Genomic DNA, 16196 nt, shown 5'->3' on the forward strand with positions numbered 1-16196 from the left:
CTTGAATCCTGTATTGGTTGAGTGTCAATTACAATGAAATCAACAGGAAAATAAAACTTGTCTACCTGGATAAGCACGTCCTCCACAATACCACGAGGTATTTTCATGGACCGATCTGCAAGCTGTAACACCACTGGAGTTGGGTATAATTCTCCAAGTCCAAGTTTCAAAAATACTGAGTAAGGCAACAGATTTACACTAGCTCCTAAATCCAACAAAGCATTCTCAATTGTGTGGTTCCCTATGCTACATGAGATAGTTGGGAAGCCTGGGCCTTTGCATTTTAGAGGAATTTTATGTTGGAGTATAGAACTAACGTTTTCTGTTAAAAATGTCTTCTTTTGAACATGAATATTTCTCTTTTTAGTACAAAGGTCTTTAAGAAGCTTGGCATAAGATGGAACTTGCTTTATAGCATCAAGTAAAGGGATGTTAACAATTACCTGTTTGAAGATTTCGAGAATCTCACCTATGGATTTTCCTTTCTTTCCTTTCACTAACCTCTGAGAAAATGGAGCTTTCGGAACGTATTCTCGTGGTTTGGTTTCTTCTCTCTCCTCCGGTGATGAGTCCTCAATACTCACAGGTACAATTTGATTTTCTTTTGTCACCGGCATCTCCACTTTATTGTCGACTTCGTTTCCTTTTCGCAAGGTCATGACTGCTTTGACCTCTCTATGCTGCTGTGGTGAACTGGTACTTGCTTCATGCACTCCTTTAGGATTAGGCACTGGTTGACTTGGAAACTTGCATTTCTCAACAGTCATTGCCAAGGTCTGAACTGAAGAAGCAAGTTGTCCCACCACCTTCTCGAGACTTGAAACTGATTGAGCTTGTGAGTTGAAGCCTGCTCTCAACTCATTTCGTAGTCCATCAATGGTGCGGTTCTGTTGCTCAATCATGAAGTAAGTAACATTCTTGAAATTTTGAAATGCATCCTCCCATGGTCTGGGTTGAGAGTAGTTCTGGTTCTGATTGTATGGTCTGAATGGTGGCTGAGAGGCTTGAGGAATTTGAGGAATTGGTTGCATTAGTGGAGCTGGAGCTGGAGCTGCTGGTCCATTCTGTTGGAATCCTTGAGACCATGAAAAATTGGGGTGGTCTCTCCATCCAGGGTTATATGTGTTGGAGTATGGGTTGTAATTTGATGGCTTTCTCATTACACCTATGACATTGGCTTGATCTGAGTATGAGTCATGGTCATGTGGTTCTATTGATTTAGAAGTCGATAACGATGCTATTTGTCGAGTAAGACCTTCAACCATCTCCTTGACTTCTTTGATTCCCGAAGTTGACTCGTCAATTTGAACCTCATTTACTCCCTTAATTCTTCTAGTATTCCTGAGTGATCGACTCCGTTGTTGGGAATTATCCGCCTGTCGCTGGAAGAATTCCCAAATCTCTGATGCACTTTTTGACATTAGCTCTCCTCTACTTGTTGCCATTAGCCATTCTTGTACATTCGGCAATAATCCCTCCAAAAAGTATTGGCATTAGTGCCATTTCTCGTACCCATGATGTGGACACTTCAAGAGTAGCCCATCGAATCGCTCCTATGTTTCAAAAAATTGCTCGTCTTCTCTCTGTGTAAATTCTGAAATTTCCTTGCGAATAGCATTGGTTTTATGCACTGTGAAATATTTATTCAAAAATTTAGTTACCATTTGTTCCCATGATGTAATACTATTAGCAGGCAAAGTATTTAATCATGAATGAGCTCTATCCTTTAAAGAAAATGGGAATAATCTGAGTTTAACATCATCATCTGAAAAAATCTCATATTTAAAAGTTTGACAAATAGCATGAAAATCATTCAGATGATTATATGGGTCCTCATTTTCTAGGCCATAGAATGTTGGGAGACAATTTAGCACACTAGGTTTTAGTTCAAAACTCCTAGCAGCTACATTTGGGTATCCTATGCATGATGTGCTCAAATTAGCTAAAGGACTGAAGTAGTCCTTAAATGGCCTCTCCTGTGGTTGCAAATCCATTTTATTTTTAACTTGTTTGTATGTGCGAAGTATTTTATCAAGTTCAAGGTCTATAGATTCAAAATTAGGTAATAATGACTTTCGACCATGCATGCAAAACAAATAAAATAAAAATAAAGATGGGAACAAAACAAATAAAAATAAAGAAGAGGGAGAAATTACGATACTAACCTGATTGCGCTATTACAACCTTACTATAAAAACACACTAAAAAAATTACATGAAAATAAATTAACTAAAAATAAATTAATAAAAACAATTACAAAGAAAAATAACTTAAAAATTAAATTGTAGAATTGTAAAGAATAGAGAAAGAAAAGAAATTATTACCTCTAAATGCAGATTCATTTTTTTTTATTTTTTTAATAAGAAAATAAATAAAAGAAATTATTCACAAAAACTTATCTCCCCGGCAACGGAGCCAAAAACTTGTTGTGCAAATTTTATTGAACTCGCAAGTGCACGAATCTATTGTAGAATAAACTAATGGTGACGAGTGTCGATCCCACGAGAAGGTGAATTTTAATTGTGTAGAATTAATTTTGTAAATGGGTGGTTGGATTTGTGGTGAAAATGATTTGGATTATCCTAAAATTAGAATTTAAATGGCGAGAATAAATTGAATAGAAAATCTATTAAATTGACGTACTTGGGTATCTGGATCCGTATCAACATGTAACATGGGCTAAATATTCCTTATTAATACCAATTAAATCATGAGGGGAGAATCCACACCTCATGAACCACACTCTAATCAATATGGTGCTAAAGGCTTATCGTGCCAAATAATAATAACCTTGTACTAGAGAGCCGGTGTAATCAAGGCGGTATCTAGACAAGATTATTATTATTTGTCGACGAGAAGTCAAAATATCAACAAAAACTAGAGGGGAAGAGAAAATAAATTTACCAAATAAAACTCATGACACATGTTGAGACTTCACCTTCAACCCAACCTTGAAAAAAAATTAGCTACTCATAATTGAACGAGGGGCAAAATGGGAACTTATTAAAATACGTAGAAAATATAAGATGGAGAAGGAATTACAGAAAATGGATCCCAAAAATGGATTAAGAAATATCAAATTAGGGGGGGAGGCCTCATTTTTATAGATACATAGAGTAAATCATGGCCATCGGATTAAAAACAGTTTGAACGCCCAGGATTGCGCCACGTCATCAGTCAACAGTACGCGGTTTGACCACGTGGATGAACAGTAACACGGTTTGACCCGGGTTGAACAGTGACGCGGTTTGGTTGAAAATAATCCTGTGTGATACATGTACCGTACGCGAGATTTTTGGTCCACTAATATGCTGCCACGTCACCATCAACAGTACATAAGAATTTTAGTCCAACAGGATCGTGACACCTCATCAGTCAATGCCACATCATCGGTCAATGCCACGTCATCGATCCGTCTATGTGAATAGTATCGTGAACAGTAACGTAGACAGTACCGTACACGTGAATAGTACCGTACATGTGAACAATGTCATTTTTTCTTTTATGGTCCTCCTAAGGTTTTCAACCGTCCTGAGTTCAAAAGTGATGTCCGTTTTGCCGTCTGATCTTTCGTTTATTGTGAAATGACTATGATACCCCTAAAATACATAAAATACTTAATTAAAATAAAACATACGGAATTAAATCAAAAGAAGGTTAAATACATAAAGTAAGGGTGTTAGTAAAACTTGAAGTGTAAAATGATTATTTTCTCCTTTATAAATATACATTTTCTAACACTCAACAACTAACAACCCTTACTTTTATGTATTTAAGCTTCTTGTAATTTAATTATGTGTGTTTTATTTTAATTAAGTATTTTAGGGGCATCATAGTCATTTGACAATAAACGAGAGATCAAACGGCAAAACGGACACCACTTTTGAACTCAGGACGGTCGAAAACCTTAGGAGGAGCATAAAAGGAAAAATGACACTATTCACATGTATGGTACTATTCATATGTACAGTGCTGTCTACGTTACTATTCACGACACTGTTCACATAGACGAATCGATGACGTGGCATTGACCGATGATGTGGCATTGACTGATGAGGTGTCGTGATCCTGTTGGACAAAAATTCTTATGAACTATTGATCGATGACGTGGCAGCATATCAATGGACCAAAAATCTCGCGTATGGTACATGCATTACACAGGATTATTTTCAACCAAACCGCGTTACTGTTCAAGCCGGGTCAAACCGTGTTATTGTTCAAACCGCGTGGTCAAACCGCGTACTGTTGATTGACGACGTGGCGCAATCCTGAGTGTTTAAACTATTTTTTAATCCGATGGCCATGATTTACTCAATGTATCTATAAAAAGGGGGCCTACCCCCCCTCCCAATTTGATATCTCTGAATCCATTTTTAGACTCCATTTTCTGTAATTTCTTCTCCATCTTGTATTTTTTATGTATTTTAATAAATTTCCATTTTGCCCCTAGTTCAATTATGAGTGGCTAATTTTCTTTCAAGCTTGGGTTGAAGGTGAAGTCTCAACATATGTCATGGGTTTTATTTGGTAAATTTATTATTTCTTCCCCCTTAGTTTTTGTGGATGTTTTGACTTCTCGTCGATAAATAATAATATTCTTGTCTAGATACCGCCCTGGTTTCACCGGCTCCCTAGTACAAAGTTATTATTATTTGGCACGATAAATCCTTAGCACCATATTGATTAGAGTGTGGTTCATGAGGTGTGGATTTCCCCCTTATGATTTAATTGACATTAATATGGAATATTTAGCCCATGGTGCATATTGATACGGATCCAGATACCAAAGTGCTTCATTTCAATAAATTTATCTTCAATTTATTCTCGCAATTTTAATTTAAGTTTTAGAATATTCCAAATCAATTTCACCAAAAATCCAACCACCCACTTACAAAGTTAATTCTACACACAATTAAAATCCACCTCCTCGTGGGATCGACACTCGTCACCATTAGTATATTCTATAATAGATTCGTGCGCTTGCAAGTTCAAAAAAATTTGCACAACAAGTTTTTAGTGCTGTTGCCGGGGAGATAAGTAATTTTAATTCATATAATTAATTTTTGTGAATAATTTCTCTTAATTGTTTTCTTGTATTTTTTTCTTAAAAAAAGAAGAAAAAAGAGAAAAAAAAGTGAATTTAGAGGTAATAATTTCTTTTCTTTCTTTATTCTTTACAATTCTGTAATTTAATTTTTAAGTTATTTTCTTTGTAATTTTTTTGTTTATTTTATTAATCTATTTTTAGTTAATTTATTTCACGTAATTTTTTTAATGTGTTTTTATAGTAAGGTTGTAATAGTGCAATAAGGTTAGTATCGTAATTTCTCATTTTTCTTTATTTTTATTCCATTCATTTTTTATTTTTTGTTCTTTGCATGCACGGTCGTAGGTCATTATTACCTAATCTTGAACTTATAGACCTTGAACAAGAAAAAACACTTCGCACACACAAGCATGTTAAAAATAAATTTGAAATGGATTTACAACAACAACAAGCACCACATGAGAGGCCATTTAAGGACTATTTTAGTCACTTAGCTAATTTGAGCACATCTTGCATAAGATACACAAATGTAGCTGCTAGGAGTTTTGAACTAAAACTTAGTGTGCTAAATTGTCTCCCAACATTCTATGGCTTAGAAAATGAGGACCCATATAATCATCTGAATGATTTTCATGCTATTTGTCAAAATTTTAAATACGAGAATTTTTCAGACGATGATGTTAAACTCAGATTATTCCCATTTTCTTTAAAGGATAGAGCTTGTTCATGGCTTAATACATTATCTGCTAATAGTATTACATCATGAGAACAAATGGTAACAAAATTTTTGAATAAATATTTTTCAGTGCATAAAACCAATGCTATTCGCAGGGAAATCTTGGAGTTTACCTAGAGAGAAGACGAGCAGTTTTTCGAAACATGGGAGGATCCAATGGGCTACTCTTGAAGTGTCCACATCATGGGTCCGAGAAATTGCATCAATGCCAATACTTTTTGAAGGGATTATTGCTGAATGTGCAAGAATGTCTAATGGCAATAAGTGGAGGAGAGCTAATGTCAAAAAGTGTATCAAAGATTTGGGAATTCTTCCAGTGACAAGCAGATAATTCCCAATAACGAAGTTGATTGCTCAGAAATACTAAAAGAATTAAAAGAGTGAATGAGATTCACATTGGCGAGTCAACTTCGGGAATAAAAAAAGTCAAGGAAATGGTTGAAGGTCTTGCTCGACAAATAGCATCGTTATCGACTGCTAAATCAACATATCCACATGACTATAACTCATACTCAGATCAAGCCAATGCCATAAGTGTAATTAGAAAACCATCAAATTACAACCCATACTCTAACACATATAACCTTGGATGGAGAGACCACCCCAATTTTTTATGGTCTCAAGGATTCCAACAAAATAGACCAGCAGCTCCAACTCCACCAATGCAACCAATTCCTCAAGCCTCTCAGCCACCATTTAGATCATACAATCAGAACCAGAACTACTCTCAACCTAGACCATGGGAGAATTCATTCCAAAATTTCAAGAATGTTACTCACTCCATGATTGAGCAACATAACCGCACCATTGATGGACTACGAAATGAGATGAGAGTAGACTTCAACTCACAAGCCCAATCAATTTCAAGCCTCGAGAAGATGGTGGGACAACTTGCTTATTCAGTTTAGACCTTGGCAATGACTGTTGAGAAAGGCAAATTTTCAAGTCAACCGGTGCCTAATCCTAAAGGAGTACATGAAGCAAGTAACAGTTCACCACAACAGCATGGAGTGGTCAAAGCAATCATGACCTTGTGAAAAGAAAAAGAAGTCAACAACAAAGTAGTGATGTCGGTGACAAAAGAAAATCAAATTGTACCTGTGAATGTTGATGACTCATCATCGGAAGAGAAAGAAGAAACCAACCCATAAGAATATGTTCCCAAAACTCCATTTCCTCAGAGGTTAACTAAAGGAGAAAAAGGAAAACCCACAGGTGAGATTCTTGAAATCTTCAAACAGGAAAGTGTTAACATCCCTTTGCTTGATGCTATAAAATAAGTTTCATCTTATGCCAAGTTTCTTAAAGACCTTTGTACTAAAAAGAGAAACATTCATGTTCAAAAGAATACATTTTTAACAGAAAACGTTAGTTCTATACTCCAACATAAAATTCCTCTAAAATGCAAAGATCTATACTCCCCCATTATCTCATGTAGAATAGGAAACCACACAATTGAGAATGCTTTGTTGGATTTAGGAGCTAGTGTAAATTTGTTGCCTTACTCTGTATTCGTGAAACTTGGACTAGGAGAATTACACCCAACTCCAGTGGTGTTACAGCTTGCAGATCGGTCCACGAAAATACCTCGTGGTATTATGGAGGGCGTGCTTATCCAGGTAGACAAGTTTTATTTTCCTGTTGATTTCATTGTAATTGACACTTAACCAATATAGGATTCAAGAAAGCACATCCCCATTATTTTAGGCCGACCTTTCTTGGCAACTACGGATGCTCACATTCAATGCAGGACTAGAAATATGCAGTTGTCCTTTGGCAACATGACTATGGAGCTTAATATTTTCAACATTGCCAAACAACCTCACAATGCAGATGATGGAATTGTTGATATGGATTTAATAGAAATAATAGTTGATAATACTTTTCTTTTAAACCTTAGTGATGACCCTTTACAAACATGTTTAACTCACTTTGGTTTGGATTATGATATTGACAGATTGGTCGAAGAGGTCAATGCTCTACTTGACTCAGCACCATCAGAGAAGAAACTCATCCCATCATCAGATTCACCACTGAAACTTGAGCTCAAACCATTGCCCAACACTTTGGAATATGCATTTTTGGGAAAAGAAAGCACTCTGCCGATAATCATCTCATCATCCCTCAATGATGAACAAAAAGTTAAGTTGTTGGATGTTTTGAAAGAGTACAAAGGAGCATTAAGATGGACCATAGCGGACATAAAAAGTATAAACCCAGTAGACTGCATGCATGACATTCACCTTGATGAAAATGCTAAACCTACTAGGGAAATGCAACGTCAGTTAAATCCTAACATGAAAGAAGTTGTTAGAACTAAAGTCTTTAAGCTATTAGATGCAGGTATCATTTATCCCATTTCTGATAGTTCATGGGTCAGTCCTGTACAAGTTGTCCCCAAAAAGTCAGGAGTCACAGTAGTTTCCAATATTGATAATGAATTGATACCCACTAGAGTAACTATAGGATGGCGTGTTTGTATTGATTATAGAAAGTTGAATTATGTCACAAGTAAAGGCCATTTTCCTTTACCATTTATCGATCAAATACTTCATAGATTAGCAGGCCATGAATTTTATTACTTTTTAGATTGCTACTCAGGAAACAATCAGATTCCCATAGCACCAAAAGATCAAGAGAAAATTACTTTCACTTGCCCTTTTGGCACTTTTGCATATAGGAGAATGCCATTTGGATTATGTAATGCACCTGCTACATTTCAATGATGCATGTTGAGCATTTTTTCTGATATGGTTGAACGATTCCTTAAAGTCTTTATGGATGACTTTTCTGTCTTCGGTGATTCATTTTATCAATGTTTACATCATCTAACATTAGTTCTGCAGAGATGTATTGAGAAGAACTTAGTCTTAAATTGGGAGAAGTGTCATTTTATGGTAAAATAAGGTATTATTCTCGGTCACATCATTTCAAGCAAAGGTATTGAGGTTGATAAAGCCAAGGTAGATCTCATTTCTAATCTTCCTCCACCCAAAACAGTCAGAGAAGTAAGATTTTTGTTTGGGCATATTGATTTTTATAGACGTTTCATTAAAGATTTTAGCAAAGTTTCTAAACCCTTATACAATCTACTTGCTAAGGATGTACCTTTTGTCTTTGATGATTCATGTCTTGTGGCATTTGAAAAATTAAAGCAGTTGTTGACATCATCACCCATCATTCAACCCCCATACCATTTATGCTCATGTGTGATGCATCTGATTATGCAGTAGGAGTAGTATTATGACAAAGGGTTGATTGAATTCCCCATGTTAGTTACTATGCTAGTATGACATTGAATGATGCACAGTTGAATTATTCAACTTCTGAAAAAGAAATGCTAGCAATAGTGTTTGCATTAGAGAAATTTCGATCTTATCTCATTGGTTGTAAAATAATTGTATTCACAGATCATGCTGCTCTTATATATCTTCTCACAAAGAAAGATGCAGAAGCTATACTAATTCGTTGGGTGTTACTTTTGCAGGAATTCGACTTGGAATTTAAAGATATGAAAGGCACAGAAAATGTTGTAGCAGACCATCTCTCTCGTCTCCATTTTGACACAATTATGGAACCATTACCATTGAATGAGTCATTTCCAGATGAACAATTAATGAATGTGAAAGTATTACCGTGGTATACTGATATAGTTAATTATCTTGTTACAGGTAAACTTCCAGAGCATTGGACCAAGCAAGACAAGACTAAATTCTTTGTAGAAATAAAGAATTTCTTTTGGGATGACCCGTATTTGTTCAAGTATTGTGCAGATCAAATTGTTAGACGATGTGTCCCAGAAAATGAAATTCAGAATATTCTTTCATTCTGCCATGAACAAGCTTGTGGAGGCCATTTCAGTGCTAAGAAAACAACAACTAAAGTTTTACAATGTGGTTTTTATTGGCCAACTATATTTCGAGATGCTTACACTTTTTGTTCTTCATGTGATAGGTGTCAACGAATGGGGAGCATTACGCGAATGAATATGATGCCACTAAATCCAATTTTAGTGGTTGAGATTTTTTATGTATAGGGTATCGACTTCATGGGACTATTTTCCCCTTCTTTTAGCCATCAATACATATTGGTTGCTGTTGACTACGTATCGAAATGGCTAGAAGTAATTCCATGCAGAACCAATGATCACAAAGCGGTGAAAGGATTTTTGAAAAGCAACATTGTTTCGCGCTTTGGATTCCCTTGAGCGATAATCAGTGATGGTGGTGCCCACTTTTGTAACAAAGTATTCAATCACTTACAAATGGCGACCCCATATCATCCGCAAACCAGTGGCCAAGTTGAGATCTCCAATCGAGAAATAAAGCACATATTAGAAAAGACGGTGAGGCCAGACAGAAAAGATTGGTCATTAAGACTTGATGATGCATTATGGGCATATAGAACGGCTTTCAAGACCGCAATTAGGATGTCACCTTATAGGCTAGTGTATGGAAAAACTTGTCACCTACCTGTAGAACTCAAGCATCGTGCATATTGGGCCATCAAGAAATTCAACTTTGACATACAGCAAGCCAGCTCAGAAAGAAGATTACAACTGGCAAAACTTGAAGAAATTGGCAATGACGCATACGAAAATGCCAAGATTTACAAGCAACGAATGAAAGTCTTCCATGACAAGCAAATTATGAGAAAATCTTTCACTCCAGGTCAGAAAGTGCTTTTATTCAATTCTCGCTTGCACCTATTCCCAGGCAAGTTACGCTCTCAATGGTCTGACCCCTTTATTGTTCATACTATTTTTCCACATGGGGAAATTGAAATTAAGAACCCAAAGAATGGTGTCACCTTTAAAGTTAATGGTCAAAGATTAAAGCCATATCTAGAGTACCAACCATATAGAGAGGACACCGGAATAAATTTGAGTGACTCACCAAATTTGAATTGAGATTTTTCTTTCTTTTCGATGATTTGATTTTTTTCTTTCTTTTTACTATTCTTTTGCTAATTGAAATTATTTTTATATAAGTGTGTTTGTTTAACCATTAAGTTTTTTCTTATCATTGTTAATCATGAGTACCATACTTAAACTATTCCTCCTAAACATTCTTAAACCATTTCAACGTGTAAAATCTCGTGTCAAAAGGCAAATTCAATTTTGTAAAACACATCGTATTTGGGCTCTGCAACCACTAGAGTTAGTATCCTATGTTGAGGGTTTAAAAAGCCAACTTAGAGACATTGAGAGAAGTGTTTACGACATCCAGTTGGAGCTTAAGGTAAATTCAATAAGAGGACATTTTAATTTTCTTTGTGTGTTTTAATTTGTTTTTCTATTTGTGTGCTTTAGTTTGTTACCCCGGTGAAGTGGCGGATAACGGTACTCCGTGACAAGTAAGTCGGTTACTTCAGTTTTCTCATAATAACTGATATTATGAGGCGAAGGTATGGACAGAAACGAGATTCTAGCAAAGCTTCACAATCGGTTCCCTTCACTTCCTCAGAATGCCCTCCTTACAATCTATAAAGCTCGGTCCGAATGCATGCGATTGCTCATGAGGAATAACATACCTGCTGACATCCGTTGGTTAATCGAGGCCAAAGCACGATTGGCAAGCGAGTTACCTCTAAAATTTATTGCATACATGCCTGGTTGTGGTAAAGGAAATTATGCAAGGAAACTACGAGCTCAAAGAATTTCTGTTGCTTGTCATAAGTGTGCCAGAATGAGTTACGATAAAAAACCATGTTCTTTAGGAATGTTGTCTGATAACAGGGAAGATAAGATTCAATTCATTAGGGATGGCTTGAATAAGGAGTCATTGGATGATATCCTTTTGTCTCTTGAACGCATCCCAGTGGATATGTGCAAGGAGTGATTCTCCAGTTATGGCCATTATTCCAGAAAGAGCATGCACGATATAGTCTTAGGAATCTGACTATAAATGACCCTGTTTGCCAATTTATAAGAAAACTGAATGGGAAGCCTATCTTCGACTCATAGAGGGCATTCAAGCCGTTTCTGGATGTAAAACCAGAGGAAGATGTGAGCCACAGTCGCAACTACTTGTAAATATCCTTTTACTTCACTGTTATTTTATCTCACTGTTGTTTTATCATTTGCATTATTATCTTTAATAATTTTATTTTATCATTTTTTTCTCTTTTCACTATTTTCTTTTTTACTCGCGAGCCATGTGCTTTACGCGTTATTTGACACTGACATGCCACCTCATACACAGCTGTGACCCACTATCACCAAGATTCTTAAATATGATTTTTTTTCAAGCACTCACAAATTGTTTTGGAGAAGTATCACAATGACAATTCCTCCCAATAGACAATTCAAGAACATTTGTGTGCTTTCTGGATTTAACTATGGCAAACATAAAGAGTTCGTTGAGGCAGCCATAGATCTTAGTCGAAGCATAGCAGAGAGAAAATTACACTTGGTGTATAGAGGAGGTAACCGAGGGTTACCAAAATTGGTCTCAGAAGCTGCTTTTATCAGAGGAAGTCAAGTGTTAGGCATCATCCCAAGAGCCCTAAAACCTTTGGGCAGTTTGTCTGACTCACTGACTGGAGAAGAATTAGTCGTCTCAGGTATGCAAGAAAGAATAACTGAAATGCTTAATCATGCTGATACTTTTATTTTCCTTCCAAGAGATATTGCAACACTAGAGGCACTTATCACACTAACATCTTGGGCCCATTTACACATTCACCAGAAACCCATCGGTTTGTTAAATGTTAATAATTTTTATGATGGCTTTATCGCATTTCTTAACCATGCAATAAAAAATTATTTCATTCCTTTCAATGCGAAAAAACTTTTTATTTGTGCTCACACTGTTAATGAGATACTTGATCTGTTACAAGCTTATAAACTAGAGCCAGACCCCTGGACCTTTGTGTTGGAGCATCCAAATAATGTTGGTAACAGTAGCCGCAGTAAGAAGTACAAATTAGATTTAACTCTCTGTTTGTAAATATTTTCTTCTGTGTTGCACCACCCAGGTGATGTCTTATAAACTCTACTTTTTTCCTTTAAAACATTGAGGACAATGTTTCGTTCTGGTTGGGGGGAGGGAATAGTCGACAATTGTGAAATCTTGGTTAAGTTTTTACTGATTTTTGTTTCAGAAACTAACTGTTGCTAACTTTTTGTGTTGAAGATGGCTGAATATGGAGTGTAGTGACTCTAGAAACGCATCTTCATCGTTTAAAAAAAATAAAAAAATTAAAAAACAAAAAAAAATTCAGACATTTTCTTTTTACTTATTATGTTTTGATGTTCATTTTTCTTTTTCTTTTTAATTTATCCTTTATAAATATACATTTTTAAATTTTTGAGTCGAAGATGGCTGAATATGGAGTATAGTGCCTCTAGAAACGCATCTTCTATGTTAAAAAAAAAACCATTTTCTTTTTCTATTATTTTAAGTGTAACTTTTCTAATTAGTTTTTCTGCATCATTTTCACATTTATGCATGCATATTTTCCTTTCATGTTTAGAATAGGTTCGGGGTAGAATGTTGTTTAAAAAAAAGAAAAGAAAATTGTGTGATTTGTTTTAACATTAGATGACATGATGAATTTTAAATTTTAGTATTTGTATTATCTTTGGTCTTTAGTGATGTTACTCTATATTTGCTACTCTACATGTTGATGTCGGAGACAAATATGAGTTGCTTGAAGAAATGAACATGTCATAATAAGTACCAAGTGAATTTTTGAGCCTATCATTTTTCTTGGAGAGTAACCATTTTGCCCATTCTTTATACAGCTTAGCAGTTTATTATTTTATACACAATCTCTAGATTTCTTTTGAGTTAACCCTTAAAAAAATTGTAAAAATATAAAAAAAGAGAAAAAATGTGTGTTGCTATATTTGGAGACCCATCTAACTAGTAAATATGGAAGATTATTTAGAGTCCTAAAAGACGATGGAAAGGTCATCTTTGATCTGTTTGAGCCTTTCTAGCCATCCCTTTGATCCGTTTGAGCCCTAAAAAAAAATATTTTTTTTTGTCAAACTTATCATCTTGACCCACTCCGATTTGGAGTATTACCCAATATCTTACACGTTCCATCACCTATTTATGTTCGAGAAAAATGTAAATAATTATTTTGTTCAATCAAATTGTGCCAAACAGAAGCAAAAATAAAAAATAAAAAACAAAAATTGTTGTTTCAAAAAGAAAAAAATAACAATAATAGGTGAAATCCACCTTGCAACTTCCAAAAAAAAATATCTCTGTATTTTTCTCAAACATACACTTTGTTTTTCTTATTTCTCTTCTTTGTTGGCCATGTCCCTAGCCTACATTACGTCCTAATAAAAGTCCTTCTTGATTTTAGGGAACTATGGTCTGAAGTAGAAGCTAGTTATATGGGCTAAAAAGATGTAGTTGTGCATAATAAAAAAAATAAAAAATAAATAAATTGGGTTGACTAGCATTTGTGTTTGACTTGAGATCGTATTATTTCTAAGCTGAGGGCATATTTCTTTCAACTTGGTGAGAGCATGTGATATCACTTCTTTATTAATTTCTCTCTCAATTACCATCCATTGGAGTGACTATTTTTATTGGGTTTAATTTCTTTATGAGAGTGTCACTACCTCCAGTGAGATTTTGGGGTTTGACATGTCATTCTTGAAAGTAGCTATGACAAAGTCTACTGGGCTGATTCATGTAGATGGTTGATGTGGGTGTGATATTTCTTTAGACTGAAGATAATGCTTACATTTTTATTTTATTGCTATCATTAATTTGATTGAATAAACACAACTGTTTCTAAAAAAAAAATGATTTTGGATTTGAATTTTGTTTTCGCTTTATTTGCTAGGGACTAGCAATAAACTGGTTGGGGGTGTGTTGAGTATTAGAAAATGTATATTTATAAAGGAGAAAAGCGTCATTTTACATTTCAAGTCTTACTAACAACCTTTACTTTTATGTATTTAAGCTTCTTGTAATTTAATTATGTGTGTTTTATTTTAATTAAGTATTTTATGTATTTTAGGGGCATCATAGTCATTTCACAATAAATGAGAGATCAAACGGCAAAACGGACACCACTTTTGAACTCAGGATGGTCGAAAACCTTAAGAGGAGCATAAAAGAAAAAATGGCACTATCCACATGTACGGTACTGTCTACGTTACTGTTCACGACACTGTTCATATAGACGAATCGATGATGTGGCATTGACCGATGATGTGGCATTGACTGATGAGGTGTTATGATCCTGTTGGACTAAAATTCTTATGTACTGTTGATCGATGACGTGGCAGCATATCAATGGACCAAAAATCTCGCGTACGGTACATACATTACACAGGATTATTTTCAACCAAACCGCGTTACTGTTCAAAACTGGCCAAACCATGTTACTGTTCAAACCGCGTGTTCAAACTGCGTACTGTTGACTGATGACGTGGCGCAATCCTGAGCATCCAAATTGTTTTTAATCCGATGGCCATGATTTACTCAATGTATCTATAAAAAGGGGGCCTCCCCCCTAATTTGATATCTCTGAATCTATTTTTGGACTCCATTTTCTGTAATTCCTTCTCCATCTTGTATTTTCTACGTATTTTAATAAATTTTTATTTTGCCCCTAGTTCAATTATGTGTGGTTAATTTTCTTTCAAGCTTGGATTGAAGGTGAAGTCTCAACATGTGTCATGAGCTTTATTTGGTAAATTTATTTTCTCTTCCCCTCTAGTTTTTGTGGATGTTTTGACTTCTCATCGACAAATAATAATATTCTTGTCTAGATACCGCCCTGGTTTCACTGGCTTCCTAGTACAAGGTTATTATTATTTGGCACGATAAGCCCTTAGCACCATATTGATTAGAGTGTGGCTCATGAGATGTGGATTCCCCCCTCATGATTTAATTGACATAAATAAGGAATATTTAGCCCATGGTGCATGTTGATACGGATCCAAATACCCAAGTGCTTCATTTCAATAAATTTATCTTCAATTTATTCTTGCCATTTTAATTTGAGTTTTAGAATATTCCAAATCAATTTCACCAAAAATCTAACCACCCATTTACAAACTTAATTCTACACACAATTAAAATCCACCTCCTCATGTGATCGACACTCGTCACCATTAGTCTATTCTACAATAGATTTGTGCGCTTGCGAGTTCAATAAAATTTGCACAACAAGCGGTAGCAACTAATTCTCGATAGATTGGATATTCTTTCTCGAGACCAGCAGCAGCTACGCTCTCAGTTTCAGACTTTTCAGAAGCAAAGCATCGATCAGCGGCTTGTGCTTATTATTGGATAGCGGACACTCCTTCGTTATTTTGGCTATGACCCTGGCAGTTCATCCTCACCACCTCCATTTTAGTTCTATTCTTTGTCTTTTTGCACATACATTTCATATTATGTCTATATTTATATGTGTTTTTTATGCTTATATTTTGTG

General features: G+C 35.4%; 1 non-coding gene across 1 annotated transcript; it reads left to right on the forward strand.

Moving 5' to 3' along the window:
- The first annotated feature begins 1509 nt into the window (after positions 1 to 1509).
- On the forward strand, positions 1510 to 1613 carry LOC127900474 (small nucleolar RNA R71). Its single transcript, XR_008052657.1, has one exon. It is a non-coding gene; the product is annotated as a small nucleolar RNA R71 (small nucleolar RNA).
- The last annotated feature ends 14583 nt before the right edge of the window (positions 1614 to 16196 follow it).

Source organism: Citrus sinensis, chromosome 2, assembly GCF_022201045.2.
Source record: "Citrus sinensis cultivar Valencia sweet orange chromosome 2, DVS_A1.0, whole genome shotgun sequence".
NCBI classification, from domain to species: domain Eukaryota; kingdom Viridiplantae; phylum Streptophyta; class Magnoliopsida; order Sapindales; family Rutaceae; genus Citrus; species Citrus sinensis.